At 40.7% G+C, this 15,701-nt stretch overlaps 1 long non-coding RNA gene across 1 annotated transcript; it reads right to left on the bottom strand.

Annotated features, from left to right (window-relative positions):
- Positions 1-1,343: 1,343 nt before the first annotated feature.
- LOC118944089 lies at positions 1,344-8,248 on the bottom strand. The gene is made up of 4 exons (XR_005039397.1): positions 8,129-8,248; positions 5,619-5,681; positions 2,525-2,878; positions 1,344-1,539 (listed from the first exon to the last, which is right to left on the bottom strand). It is a non-coding gene; the product is annotated as an uncharacterized LOC118944089 (long non-coding RNA).
- Positions 8,249-15,701: the final 7,453 nt, after the last annotated feature.

Below are 15,701 nucleotides of genomic sequence, written 5' to 3'. Positions count from 1 at the left end.
GCTGTTTGCCTATTGTCCTGTAGCCCACCCCAGCCTTGTGCAGGTCTACAATTTTATCCCTGATGTCCTTACACAGCTTTCTGGTCTTGGCCATTGTGGAGAGGTTGGAGTCTGTTTGATTGAGTGTGTGGACAGGTGTCTTTTATACAGGTAACGAGTCCAAACAGGTGCAGTTAATACAGGTAATGAGTGGAGAACAGGAGGGCTTCTTAAAGAAAAACTAACAGGTCTGTGAGAGCCGGAATTCTTACTGGTTGGTAGGTGATCAAATACTTATGTCATGCAATAAAATGCAAATTAATTACTTAAAAATCATACAATGTGATTTTCTGGATTTTTGTTTTAGATTCCGTCTCTCACAGTTGAAGAGTACCTATGATAAAAAATTACAGACCTCTATATGCTTTGTAAGTAGGAAAACCTGCAAAATCGGCAGTGTATCAAATACTTGTTCTCCCCAGTGTATATGCTACTCCATGTTTAAAAATGGACAGCAAGAATGTGACTCAGAAAATAAAATATGAGTCTTTGAACTGTAGAACGTAATCTATTTGATAAAATGTATGTTACTCCATACATTTCTTCATAATGCTTGTTGTGGATTGTTGTCTCGTGTGTATATTATCAGTGGCAGTTATATTGTATGGCTCCCTGGGTGAACCACCCCTCTGCACTAACTGTCATTTTTATTCAGACATTTGAAACAACACAAATAAATAATCATATCATGTAAAACTATATAAATATAAAAAATATATAAATAAGACTCATAAATATAAAAAAAGAACTAACAAAGACAAATAGAAACAAATTTGTGTTGATTTGGCACTCGAGCATCAATACATTACCCATCCACCAACACTGTCAACCAAGAGTCATGACTAAACCAGTTCACCTTGATGGTGTGCAGACTGGTTTTATATTATTCTTAACCATTTCGCACAAACCAGAACAAAATGCAGCAATATTTCTGTGAATCTATATATTCACAGTATTATGAATGAATTGTGGTTTATTTGGTAGCATTTCGTAGTGTGAGTGATTTTACTAATTGCATTAGTACTGTACAAAGTTAGAGGTGCGCTATTTGATAGATTCCCCCCCTCCCCCTACCTCGGGCTTCCAGTGGGGAGACCTGAGGTCAACCTACCCCCCTCCCCATCTTGTACTTCTGAGTGGGAGACCTTCCCAGGCAGTAGCCTGCCTAGCTCATAAACTACAATCAGGGCACCCACTCCGACAAGGTTAATTAACCCACAGTCCCACACGGTGACATGATATCATTGATGTGACGTGCAAATGAGATTGTTTTATTTTAAATTAGGCCACAGGAAGGCTAAATATTTATATTTCATTTTTATTTGTCATGTCATGAATTGTACAGAGTAGCCTAATTCAGACAGAGTTGAGCTTCAGCTTGTCAGGGTAGGTTGTGCATTCAGGAGAGGATCTTCCATAGTGACATGAATACCACAGGCCATAGCAGGGTGGGAGCTTGATGCAACATCCACCCCATGGTAGAGCAAGGTTTGATGTGTTCTGGGGAGAGGAAGGTTATTGTGTTCATTAACATGTACAAAGTCATCCACTTGATGAATATTGTCAGGATGAGTTCTCTCTTCAGCAGTGGGCCTCATCTGTGTTCATGTTATATAGTGGACGTTTGTGTTTGTTCCACTCAGCTATCATCGTTTGTTTTCATCCACCTAATTTCATCAAGCTTTTAGGGCTGCATTGCAACTTTCCTCAGTCATATGTGCCTTTTGACAATACATAGGAATGCATGCAGGTCATGCTAGATTTCAGAAATATATTTGAAATAGAGATCTTATGAACTTTGTCCATAAGACTGGAACAGCGTTTTTATTTAATCCACTGACATACACTTTTGTCTTTTGTCTTACAATGTCATAACGTAGCTGGCATTGCTTCAAAAGGCATATACAGGTAACTGCCAAAATAAAGGAAACACCAACCTATTAGTGTCTTGAGGGCATTCGGCCATCACGAGCCAGAACAGATTTAATGCACCTTGGCATAGATTCTGTAAGTGTTTGGAACTCTATTGGAGGGATGTGACACCATTCTTCCATGAGAAATTCCATAATTTGGTATTTTGTTGGTGGTGGTGGAAAACGATGTCTCACGTGCCGCTCCAGAATCTCCCATAGGTGTCCAATTGGGTTGAGAGCTGATGACTCGGACGGCCATGGCATATTGCTTACATCGTTTTCATGCTCATCAAACCATTCAGTGACCACTCATACCCTGTGGATGGGGGCATTGCTATCCCATAGCCATGGTAGCCAAAATAATGTCCTGCGCAGAAATTTTATACATGACCCTAAGCATGATGGGATGATAATTGCTTAATTAACTCAGAAACCACACCTGTTTGGAAGCACCTGCTTTCAATATACTTTGTATCACTCATTTACTCAAGTGTTTCCATTATTTTGGAGGTTACCTGTAGGTCAATAAGTAATTTCACCTGTATATATCTATTCTTTTGGTTGATACTCACGTTTTTTGTTTGGGTTCATGTAGTTTATAGTGATGTTCTTCCTCTCTTCTCTACCTCTCCGTATCAAAGTACAGTTATAACTCTTTGTCTCGTTGGAATGAGTTAGGGCATGGCCAATGAGAATAAGCTGACATCGACCTTTTGCTGTAATGTGAAAGGTTGAGTAATTTGTCATCTGAAAGTTTTTGTAAGAGCTCCCCAACAGGACCCCGTCCTCTGTGGTGAGGAAGTCACAATCAAAGGACGGTGACTCTGGACATGGTGGGTACTCGCATTCCAACATGAGGCTGTTGTTTTCAGTGATACAGGCATTAAGTTTTCCAAAATCGCCTTTCTTCTCTGGTGAACAGGTGACTGAAAGTACAAGACATACAAATACTTACAATAATACTTCATTTGGTTTTAATAACAACTCCATGTATTGATAGAGTAAAAGGTTAAAGGGACATTTCACTCATAAAGGAAAGTTTGTCCAATGTTTTTAGACCTCAAAAGTAGACTAATGTTGAGATACATACAGTACCAGTAAAAAGTTTGGACACACCTACTCATTCAATGTTTTTTCTTTATTTTTACTATTTTATACATTGTAGAATAATAGTGAAGACATCAAAACTATGAAATAACACATATGGAATCATGGAGTAACCAAAAAAGTGTTAAACACTTTCAAAGTAGCCACCCTTTGCCTTGATGACAGCTTTGCACACTCTTGGCATTCTCTTAACCAGCTTCGCGAGGTAGTCACCTGGAATGCATTTCAATTAACAGGTGTGCCTTGTTCAATGTTAATTTCTGGAATTTCTTTCCTTGCTACTATGAAGAATCTAAAATATATTTTGATTTGGTTAATACTTTTTTTGTTATTACATGATTCCATATTTATTATTTCACAAACTCAGCAAAAAAAGAAACGTCCTCTCACTGTCAACTGCGTTTATTTTCAGCAAACTTAACGTGTAAATATTTGTTTGAACATAACAAGATTCAACAACTGAGACATAAACTGAAATAGAAATAGAATAATGTGTCCCTGAACAACGGGGGGGTCAAAATCAAAAGTAACAGTCATTATTTTGTGTGGCCACCAGCTGCATTAAGTACTGCAGTGCATCTCCTTCTCATGGACTACACCAGATTTGCCAGTTCTTGCTGTGAGATGTTACCCCACTCTTCCACCCAGACACCTGCAAGTTCCTGGACATTTCTGGGGGGAATGGCCCTAGCACTCACCCTCCGATCCAACAGTTCCCAGATGTGCTCAATGGGATTGAGATCCGGGCTCTTCGCTGGCCATGGCAGAACACTGACATTCCTGTCTTGCAGAAAATCATGCACAGAACGAGCAGTATGGCTGGTGGCATTGTCATGCTGGAGGGTCATGTCAGGATGAGTCTGCAGGAAGGGTACCACATGAGGGAGGAGGATGTCTTCCCTGTAACACACAGCATTGAGATTGCCTGCAATGACAACAAGCTCAGTCCGATGATGCTGTGACACCGCCCCAGACCATGATGGAAACTCCACCTCCAAATCAATCCTGCTCAAGAGTACAGGCCTCGGTGTAACGCTCATTCCTTCGACAATAAACGCAAATCCGACCTTTCCCCCCTAGTGAGACAAAACCGCGACTCGCCAGTGAAGAGCTCTTTTTGCCAGTCCTGTCTGGTCGAGCGACGTGGGTTTGGGCCCATAGGCGACGTTGTTGCCGGGGATGTCTGGTGAGGACTTGCCTTACAACAGGCCTACAAGCCCTCAGTCCAGCCTCTCTCAGCCTATTGCAGACAGTCTGAGCACTGATGGAGGGATTGTGTGTTCCTGGTGTAACTCGGGCAGTTGGGGGGGGGGGGGGGGGGTAGCCCTTTCCTTAGGTAGCCCTTTCCTTCCTTTCAGTGTGGGAAGTTATCTTTGTTAGTGGCACTATAGCACTGTAAACTTCACGGTTGTTTCTTTCGTTTTTTGTTTTGTTGGTGACATTTTTTTTTAAAGGAAAATGTACACTCACCACGCTGCACCTTGGTCTTCTTCCAGCATCGGCCGTGGCAGTTCATTAATTGTTTATGGTTCATTGAACAAGCATGGTAAACAGTGTTCAAACCCTTTACAATTAATATCTGTGAAGTTATTTGGATTTTTACGAATTAGCTTTGAAAGAAAGGGTCCTGAAAAAGGGACAGTTTAGTTTTGATGTCGTCTTCACTATTATTCTACAATGTAGAAGATGTAAAAATAAAGAAACACCCTGTAATGAGTAGGTGTGTCCAAACCTTTGACTGGTACTGTATATATTATTTCAAATTAATTCCATTGCGAGTACTATGTACACTGTTTCAAACTGACAGGTGGTTTTGGTCTCACCCCTGTCAAGTACGTTAAAACATGGTCATCTTTAGTATCAACACAATCCAATAACTCCTCAGCTTTGAAGACATCTTCACTATTATTGTACAATGTAGAAAATTGTAAAAAAAATAATTAAAAAAACTTTAAAAAAAAACTTGAATGAGTAGGTGTGTCCAAACGTTTGACTGGTACTCCACGTCAACAACCTAGACCATCTGTTGTGTAGATCCAGCTATATGCCTCAATCACAAATGAATGGAAAAGATAAGCACCATCTAATTCTCTGGTTTTATTCAGTGCCTATCTTTTCCACTCACTTAGGGTGGAGGCATATAGGTGGATCAACACTCAGCCAATGTTGTGGGAAATGGTTTTGTCTTGACATTAGACTACTTGGAAGGTCTGAAAACGTCTGACAAACTTTGATTTGAAAGTGTAATGTCCCTTTAAGAGAATGTAACATAAATAATGCTTCATCACATGACTTGTTATAGTGTGCATGTGTAAGCCTGACATTTCTAATAGCCCCCACACAGGTATAAATGTGATGCAAAGAGAACGTATGTATCTTTATATGAAATAATGTCTTTATATGAATTTAACAAGTGGAGAAAAAAGAAAAGCATGACAAAGTCCAACATGCATCTAGCGAGGTAATTCAATCAGCAGACAGATTTGATTACAGGGATTCTCCTGATTTATGAGCTTGTTGTGCGTGCAGCACTGGTCTGCAGCTTCCTAGCTTACCCACCCAGAAACAGGAAGAGAAGTGTTGTGGAAAAGAGGAACATGTTCCCGACGCCCCAGTGTTGCTCTGTGGGAGATAAAACACACTGGTTCTGAATTACAACACGAGCCTCACCTCTAGGAACTCCCTGTAGATCTGAACTCTGAAACAATTGAATAGGTCTGAACATTTCCACCCATCACAACGTTGAAAGCAAATTGAAGCTATCCCCATAATCCTGACTATAATGAATAACTATGAATATCTATCATTTACATTTGAGTCATTTAGTAGACGCTATTATCCAGAGTGACTTACAGTGCATTCATCTTAAGATAGCTAGGTGGGACAACAACAAATCACAGGCATAGAAAGTAAATTTTTCCTCAATAAAGTAGCTATCAGTAGAGTTAGAACTAGAAGGGGGAGGGGTGGGGTGAGGAGAATTATTTAAGATACTGTTTGAAGAGGTAGGGTTTCAGATGTTTTTGAAAGATGGGCAGAGACTCTGCTGTCCTAGCTTCAGGGGGAAGCTGGTTCCAACATCGGGGTGACAGGACAGAGAAGAGCTTGGACTGGGCTGAGCGGGATCTGCCCTCCTTTAGGGGTGGGAGGGCCAAGATACCTGAGGTGGCAGAACGGAGTGCTTGGGTTGGAATGAAGGGTTTGAGCATAGCCTGAAGGGAGGGGCAGTTTCTCTTTCTGTTCCGTAGGTAAGCACCATGGTCTTGTAGTGGATGTGATTCACTGACTTGAATCCAGTGGAGTGTGCAGAGGAGCGGGGTGACATGAGAGAACTTGGGAAGGTTGTTGCATTGGTTTGATGGCACAAGAGGGGAACCCAGCGAACAGCGAGTTGCAGTAGACCAGACGGGTAGTCCACAGGTGATTGAGTATCCCCCATGAGCCTACATGTTGGTTGGGTCAACAATGCATTACCGTATCCAACATTGACTACAGCTGTCCTAGTCTTACAAATTTTCTCAATCGCGTACAAATCATTTTTGGATCTCTGTTGAAATGTATCTATAGCAGAACAGAACATGTATGCTATTTTACAATATTGCGGACATGTAGAGAATGAAGTTGGGTTACTTCTACATAACTTTTGGTTACTCCTAGGTTATACTCTCCAACATTGTGACCTTCCATTATTTGAGTGTAGATTGAGGCATATACGTTTCTCCATTGTATTCACCTTAGTGGAGATTACTGAGGAGAGAACAGCTCATAATAATGGCTGGAACGGCGCAGATGAAATGATATCAAACCACGTGTTTGACACCATTCCATATATACCACTCCAGCCATGACCACAAGTCCGTCCTCACCAATTAAGGTGCCACCAATCTACTGTGATTCACCTTTCCTATTTCTTTTGTGGATTGTGTTTTTGTGCGCAATTTGAAAGTTTACAAAGCTATGAACAAACCAGGCTATGTACTGAATACATGGAATTGTATTGTGATGATACCAATGAATGAATCCTGCACACAATGTGCTTATTTGTATTCATCAGGAATAATGCGATTTTTTTTTTATTTCACCTTTATTTAACTAGGCAAGTCAGTTAAGAACAAATTCTTATTTTCAATGACAGCCTAGGAACGGTGCGTTAACTGCCTTGTTCAGGGGCAGAACAACAGATTTTTACCTTGTCAGCTCAGGGATTTGATCTTGCAACCTTTCGGTTACTAGACCTGACATTGTTTGGTGAAATATGCATAAAAGGAGAGTAACTGCCCATAATTCTGAACTTTTGGATAGTTTAAGTCCCAATTTTTGATCATCATGATTTAGTGACTGCCAAGAAAATATATTGATCTACATGGATCTTTAAAGACAGACTAACTTTCTGTTTTGTCTGCGCCGAGATAAGTATGGTTGTATTAATCTTTTTGCAGGCAGTTGTGTTCTTTTGATGAATGTATTAGCAATTTTGACGGTATAATAATTTCGATTAATGTATTTGTGTTTTGAAAACACATTTATTGTTTTGCAAAAGGCAACAGTGTTCCTTGTCTTGTGGACTCTTTTGAAAATCGACATCATTGTTCCAAAATAACTTTTGGTTAGAATACAGTTGATTTCCTTTTACCCTTAAAAACAGTAACCACTGAATTGGGTGTGATATTCTTATCCATTGGTCTTCAAATCATTCAATAATTCCTGCCATTGTTTATTTAATCGGGATTAAATAGACAGGAAGTCAAAAGGCACTAGAAACTGTAAAATATGTTGTTAAAAAAATGACCAGAGCTGGGAAGCTTGTTAACAGGGAAGCTTGTTACCATCTCCATGTCTTTGCCCATTTGAGTATTTTAAAATTGAAATAGATATAGATATCCATGAGTTGTATTTATTACTTGTACAGCATCTCTGAAAAGCATGTTTTCCATAGTATTATGATCCCAAAGAGTACATGCCAACATTTTGTATTGTTTAGAATATGGCTGGAGTGTTTCCAAGATAGTTCCTCCATTCAACAGGTTTATTTCCATGCAATATTTCAATAGGGAAATGTCTTATCTTACCGTTGTCACTGTTGACTGTATTTCAGGGCTGTCTTCGATGTTCACTTGGATCTAGCTTCAGCAATGGCAATATAAGAGCACAGAAATCTGAGAATCACTGTTGTAGGCTGGGCAGGGCACAAATGAAGAGAGCAGGAGGAAAAATAAGAGGAGTTGGGAGGGGGGGGGGGGGGGGGGGGTTTAAAGAGCTACTGTCCAATCAAGTGGGCTTGAGTTGCATCTTCTCTGAGCAAAAAACAGGATGTATTGTATTGACATCTGAAGTGGAGTGTGATTGAATACTCTTTCTTGATATCAGCTCAGCAGGTACACTTGTTAACCCATAACAAGGACGTTTGTAATTTCCCCATTGTTAGGTCATGAAGAGTCTTGCTGCTCTTCAAAAGTACTGTTTTTCACAGCGTACTCATATGTCCATAATTCTCAGTATAAGTTTTGATATGTTTCGTGAGCTGAGTTATCAACAACAGGGCTCTATAATATCTGTTTTGTGGGTGTATATGTTTGTGTTCTCAATTGTTCTGTTACTCTTTCTCTAAATGGATTTGTGTTTTCGACTACATCTTTCCATGCCTTGTCCACACCATTAGCTCAATAAATTATTAGGAGAAATTCATAATGGAGATTATAGCCAGGACTCATTATGGGTTTGATCAGTACAGGACACATCCCCTTGTTGATGGAATTTAGAGTGAGTGGATTTCCTGGATCCCATTCCCTGATGAGAAATAAAAGAGAACCACGCCTTTATTATTACTACAGGGGTCCATGATGATAACAGATGGAGGAAGAAAAAAGATGAGAACTACAGGGGGTCCATGATGATTACAGATGGAGGAAGAGAAAAGATGAGAACCTGCAAAATTGAGAAAGAGCATTGGCCCACACACCTTTGTATATTTAGCAACACCGATTAACAGCACATTGTATTTGTTAAGATTCAGAGCTGCAAGAATTTGTTTCAGAAGGGATAGTTTTTTTGCCCTTTGATGTGGTCTAGCACAGTGGTTCTCAACCTCTTGTTTACTGTACCCCCAATCACATATTGCACTGCCCATGAGTCTTCCCAAGTAACCCCTGTGGATAGGCCAGGTACCCCCATGGGTACTAGTACCCCAGGATGAGACCCACTGTCTTACATAATGCCTTTCACTATTCACCTTGTCTCCTGAGCCTGCACTCTTTTGGACAGGAATTCCAGGTGAAGCTGGTTAAGAGAATGCCAAGTGTGTGCAAAACTGTCAAGGCAAAAGGTGGCTACTTTGAAGAATCTAAAATATATTTTGTTAAACACATTTTTGGTTGCGACATGTATTCATGTGCTATTTCGTAGTTTTGATGTCTTCACTCATTGCTTGCCATAGTGTGACAAAACTGTCTGGATAAAATGCTCAAGAATAGGGTTATAATGGAAAACTTTAATTCCAGTTACATATTTTACTTTAGAGTTTAAATTATGTCTCAGGGGTTGCAGGTGTGACCTCTGTGAATGTAATTATTCTTATAACTGCAGAGGGGTAAATACAATGATAGATGGATACATGTAAGGAATGAATGCTTTAACAAACTGACCAGCATTTAGGTAAAAGGAATATTGACTCAGTTAAATAAAATAATTTATAGTACATGTATAGTATATGGGTCAGCTATAAAAGATGACCAATGATTCTAGATTTAAAATAGGACAGCAGTTTGTTAGATAGGACAGCAGTTTGTTAGACGTCGTAGATCTTGACCACCGCTGGCTTTAGATTTTGTACTGGGAGCTGAAAGGTAGGAATAGGGATTGGCCACAATTATTTAAACGCTCTATGCAGAAGTGTAATTTCAGTTTTGCTGACTGAAGGACATTCTACACATATAATTTCAGAGTAGAGATACAGTGGGGCAAAAAAAGTATTTAGTCAGCCACCAATTGTGCAAGTTCTCCCACTTAAAAAGATGAGAGAGGCCTGTAATTTTCATCATAGGTACACTTCAACTATGACAGACAAAATTAGAAGAAAAACAATCCAGAAATCACATTGTAGCCCGGGCCCGGGCGGTGTGTTTGGGATCATTGTCATGCTGAAAGACCCAGCCACGTTTCATCTTCAATGGCCTTGCTGATGGAAGGAGGTTTTCACTCAAAATCTCACGATACATGGCCCCATTCATTCTTTCCTTTACACGGATCAGTCGTCCTGGTCCCTTTGCAGAAAAACAGCCCCAAAGCATGATGTTTCCACCCCCATGCTTCACAGTAGGTATGGTGTTCTTTGGATGCAACTCAGCATTCTTTGTCCTCCAAACACGATGAGTTGAGTTTTTATCAAAAAGTTATATTTTGGTTTCATCTGACCATATGACCATATGACATTCTCCCAATCTTCTTCTGGATCATCAAAATGCTCTCTAGCAAACTTCAGACGGGCCTGGAAATTTACTGGCTTAAGCAGGGGGACACGTCTGGCACTGCAGGATTTGAGTCCCTGGCAGCGTAGTGTGTTACTGATGGTAGGCTTTGTTACTTTGGTCCCAGCTCTCTGCAGGTCATTCACTAGGTCCCCCCTGTGTGCTTCTGAGATTTTTGCTCACTGTTCTTGTGATCATTTTGACCCCACGGGGTGAGATCTTGCGTGGAGCACCAGATCGAGGGAGATTATCAGTGGTCTTGTATGTCTTCCATTTCCTAATAATTGCTCCCACAGTTGATTTCTTCAAACCAAGCTGCTTACCTATTGCAGATTCAGTCTTCCCAGCCTGGTGCAGGTCTACAATTTTGTTTCTGGTGTCCTTTGACAGCTCTTTGGTCTTGGCCATAGTGGAGTTTGGAGTGTGACTGTTTGAGGTTGTGGACAGGTGTCTTTTATACTGATAACAAGTTCAAACAGGTGCCATTAATACAGGTAATGAGTGGAGGACAGAGGAGCCTCTTAGAGAAGAAGTTACAGGTCTGTGAGAGCCAGAAATCTTGCTTGTTTGTAGGTGACCAAATTCTTATTTTCCACCATAATTTGCAAATAAATTCATTAAAAATCCTACAATGTGATTTTCTTTTCTCATTTTCTCTGTCATAGTTGAAGTGTACCTATGATGAAAATGACAGGCCTCTCTCATCTTTTTAAGTGGGAGAACTTGCACAATTGGTGGCTGACTAAATACTTTTTTGCCCCACTGTATGTCACGACAAGTACATCAAAATATACAGTACCAGTCAAAAGTTTGGACAAACCTACTCATTCAAGAGTTATGCTTTATTTTGTAGAATAATAGTGAAGACATCAAAACTACGAAATAGCACATGAAAACATGTAGCAGCCAAAAATGTGTTTAACAAAATATATTATAGATTCTTCAAAGTAGCCACCCTTTGCCTTGACAGTTTTGCACACACTTGGCATTCTCTTAACCAGCTTCACCTGGAATTCCTGTCCAAAAGTCTTGAAGGAGGTCCCACATATGCTGAGCACTTGTTGGTTGTTTTTCCTTCACTCTACGGTCCAACTCATCCCAAACCATCTCAATTGGGTTGAGGTCGGGTGTTTGTGGATGCCAGGTCATCTGATACAGCACTCCATCACTCTCCTTTTTGGTCAAATAGCCCTTACACAGCCTGGAGGTGTGTTGGATCATTGTCCTGTTGAAAAACAAATGATAGTCCCAATAGGTGCAAACTGCATAATGCTGTGGTAGCCATGCTAGTTAAGTGTGCCTTGAATTCTAAATAAATCAGACAGTGTCACAAGCAAAGTACCCCCTTACCATCACACCTCCTCCTCCATGCTTCACGGTGGGAACCACACATACAGAGATCATCCATTCACCTACTCTGCGTCTCACAAAGACATGGCGGTTGGAACCAAAAATCTCAAATTTGGACTCATCAGACCAAAGGACAGATTTCCACCGGTCTAATGTCCATTGCTGGTGTTTCTTGGCCCAAGCAAGTCTCTTCTTAGTGGTGTCCTTTACTAGTGGTTTCTTTGCAGCAATTAAACCATGAAGGACTGATTCACAGTCTCCTCTGAACTGTCATCAAGGCTACATTGAAGAATCTCACATTTGTTTAGCACTTTTTTGGTTACCACATTATTCCATATATGTTATTTCATAGTTTTGATGTCTTCACTATTATTCTACAATGTAGAAAATGTAAAAATAAAGAAAATCCCTGGAATGAGTAGGTGTGTCCAAACCTTTGACTGGCACTGTATATATTATTTCAAATTAATTCCATTGCGAGTACTATGTACACTGTTTCAAACTGACAGGTGGTTTTGGTCTCACCCCTGTCAAGTACGTTAAAACATGGTCATCTTTAGTATCAACACGATCCAATAACTCCTCAGCTTTGAAGACAAGCCGTTCACTGATTATTCATATTGCATGGACAAAAACATTCAGTTTCAGAAAGGTTCACAGATGAAAGAGGCAAGAGCTACATGGAAAAGGTCACAGGTAACACCATAAACGTATGTTATCAAAATAAAACTCACACTCCCCAAAGTCTCTGTGTCTGCAAACCCAGACAGCATTTCAAATCCACTATAATCATATTGGTGGTCAGCTCCTTTCCATGATATCTGTGAAAGAAAAGAGGCCCCTGACATCAAGGTTAGATTTTGACAAGTGCTTGTAATAATCAAATAAATGGATACTTTGATAATTTTCGCCATAAAAAGATCAGATCTGTTTTATTACTGTTACTGATCCAAGCCTAGCTACAAATTAGAAGTGAAATAATCTACATAGGCATAATGAAGCCAAGTGATTTGGGTCAAGTCCATTCTGTTAGACATGTTCCATAATAACACTTTGTAGTGTCATAAATAAACGTATTGAAAGAATGCTTCTGTAAATGTGTCATTCATTCTTACTGAGACTCGAGGTTCAGCATTACTCTGGGTTTCAAAGAGTTGCTGTTGCAGTCCACCTCTGTCTTCACCTGGATGCTGAGCGTTGTGCTGTCAGCAGGAGTAGGGATGTTGTAGTGGAGCGCCATCTGGGAAAGAGGGAAGAAGTAGTCAGGGGAACAAGGTTGCCTAAAAATAACCATTTTATAACATAGAAAAACAATAACCATTTCATAAACTAGAAATCAAGCCAGAAAACATATTTATGTTTGAAATTCACAGTAATATATACACAACTGGATTGGGAGGAGAGATGTGTTTTCACTGACGTGCACTGAGGCACAAGCACTGCCCTTCACTTCCATTCTGTGTCCTGCAGCGCCCTTTCTTGGTAAAGAAGCTTGTTGTTTTGGTTCACATTAAAGAGGTGCTGTCCCCCGCTGGGAGACTGTACTGTCACTGTGCTGGTGCCCTCTCTACTGAACACCCTGGTGGAGTAGAGAGCCAGGGCCTGGAGGGCTATACTCCAACAGATCACAGGTAAATCAATTCAAAATTAAAGAAAATACCCCATTTACAGAAAGGGTAGATGTTTACATTGATCAGTTACTAGAGTGACTAGCCCAGGTCAGTGGCAATGACAGAGGGGAGGCACTGAGGGAAGCTAGCAGAACGTAGGAGCTGATCTCCACTGCCAGGGAGGCTGAGGTCTCTGAGGAGGTCTGAGTCCAGTGCAGGAGACCCCCTGAGGGACGAGGAGCACACACAAAGACAGAAATCGGAACCAGGGACAGCCACATCATATTTACCTTAATATTTACCTTACGTTGATTGGACTAAATCGCTTTTTGGTTTATTTGACCGGTCATTGTATGAGACTAAGCAGAGGTGATTTGACGATGTTGAAGTGGTGCTGGAATAGTGGAAGCAGCTCCTGTTTTCTTTGTGACTTGCTGTAACTCTGATTCTAAATCAATAGTTGTTTAGTAGTCCGAAAATGTCAGAAACTTTAAGTTGCTTGATCATTCAACTGTTTGTTACATGCAATATGCTTTGTGGATTTCACTGGACAGAGGTTGCTCTCCAGTTTTGTGATCAAACGAAGGTGTGGTTGAATTGATTTCTTATTGTCTCGGCCTGTCACAGTGTCAAGGCATATGAACTAACTGCTTATAGAGCTAACAAAGCAATTATCACAGCATATAAAAGTGGAGGCTTTCTCCTTCAGGAAACCTACGGGAGAAATACAACAAGAGCAAATTTTCCATAACCTGTAGGTCGGTAGGACTGGGGTCTGAACAGATAGGTTATAGAGAAGAGCAGAAGCTCTGAACTATAACCTGTAGGGAACACAATATATGGTAGGTTTCTCACTTAAGGGTGGCACAAATGTGATATGGGGGAGGGGAATGAGCAGGGTAAATGCTAATTAAATTCTGTGGTATAAAAACTGTTGTGTTTTTGTGGACATTACTGTAGTACTTACTACATAATACATTTACTACACATAATACTACCCTATTCTACATTAGGACTACGTGCTCAATGAACGAGCGGTAGGGAATTGGTTGGTTCTCCCAGGCTTCTTTTGCTAAATCCAAAATGCCTCTGCATGGTCGCCCGTACAACAACTCAAAGGGGGAGAACCTGGTAGAGGCTTGAGGAACTTGGTGCAGGGCAAACATAAGGTGGGGCAACAGCATGTCCCAATTTTTCCTGTCCTTATCCACAACACATCTTAACATGCTCATGATGGTTTTATTCAGCCTCTAGCACAGTCCGTCTGTCTGGGGGTGACCTCCACAAGTCTGGTTCATCCTTGGGAGCAATTTCCAAACGCCTGAAGGTACCACGTTCATCTGTACAAACAATAGTACGCAAGTATAAACACCATGGGACCACGCAGCCGTCATACCGCTCAGGAAGGTGACTTGTTCTGTCTCCTAGAGATGAACGTACTTTGGTGCGAAAAGTGCAAATCTATCCCAGAACAACAGCAAAGGACCTTGTGAAAATGCTGGAGGAAACTGGTACAAAAGTATCTATATCCACTATTGGTATATCGACATAACCTGAAAGGCCACTCAGCAAGGAAGAAGCCACTGGTCCAAAACAGCCATAATAAAGCCAGACTAAGGTTTGCAACTGCACATGGGGACAAAGATTGTACTTTTTGGAGAAATGTCCTCTGGTCTGAATAAACAAAATTATAACTGTTTGGCCATAATGACCATCGTTATGTTTGGAGGAAAAAGGGGGAGGCTTGCAAGCCGAAGAACACCATCCCAACCGTGAAGCACAGGCGTGGCAGCATCATGTTATGGGGGTGCTTTGCTGCAGGACGGACTGGTGCACTTCACAAAATAGATGGCAACATGAGGAAGGACAATTATGTGGATATATTGAAGCAACACCTCAAGACATCAGTCAGGAAGTTAAAGCTTGGTCGCAAATGGGTCTTCCATATGGACAATGACCCCAAGCATCCTTCCAAAGTTGTGGCAAAATGGCTTAAGGACAACAAAGTCAAGGTATTGGAATTGCTATCACAAAGCCCTGACCTTAAGCCTATAGAACATTTGTGGGCAGAACTGAAAAAACATGTGTGAGCAAGGAGGCCTAAAACGTGATGAAAGAAATAAAAGCTGAAATAAATTATTCTCTCTACCATTATTCTGACATTTCACATTCTTAAAATAAAGTGGTGATCCTAACTGACCTAAGACAGGGAATGTTTA

Source organism: Oncorhynchus mykiss, chromosome 24, assembly GCF_013265735.2.
Source record: "Oncorhynchus mykiss isolate Arlee chromosome 24, USDA_OmykA_1.1, whole genome shotgun sequence".
Taxonomy (NCBI): domain Eukaryota; kingdom Metazoa; phylum Chordata; class Actinopteri; order Salmoniformes; family Salmonidae; genus Oncorhynchus; species Oncorhynchus mykiss.
This window is presented reverse-complemented; position numbering and strand designations above follow the sequence as displayed.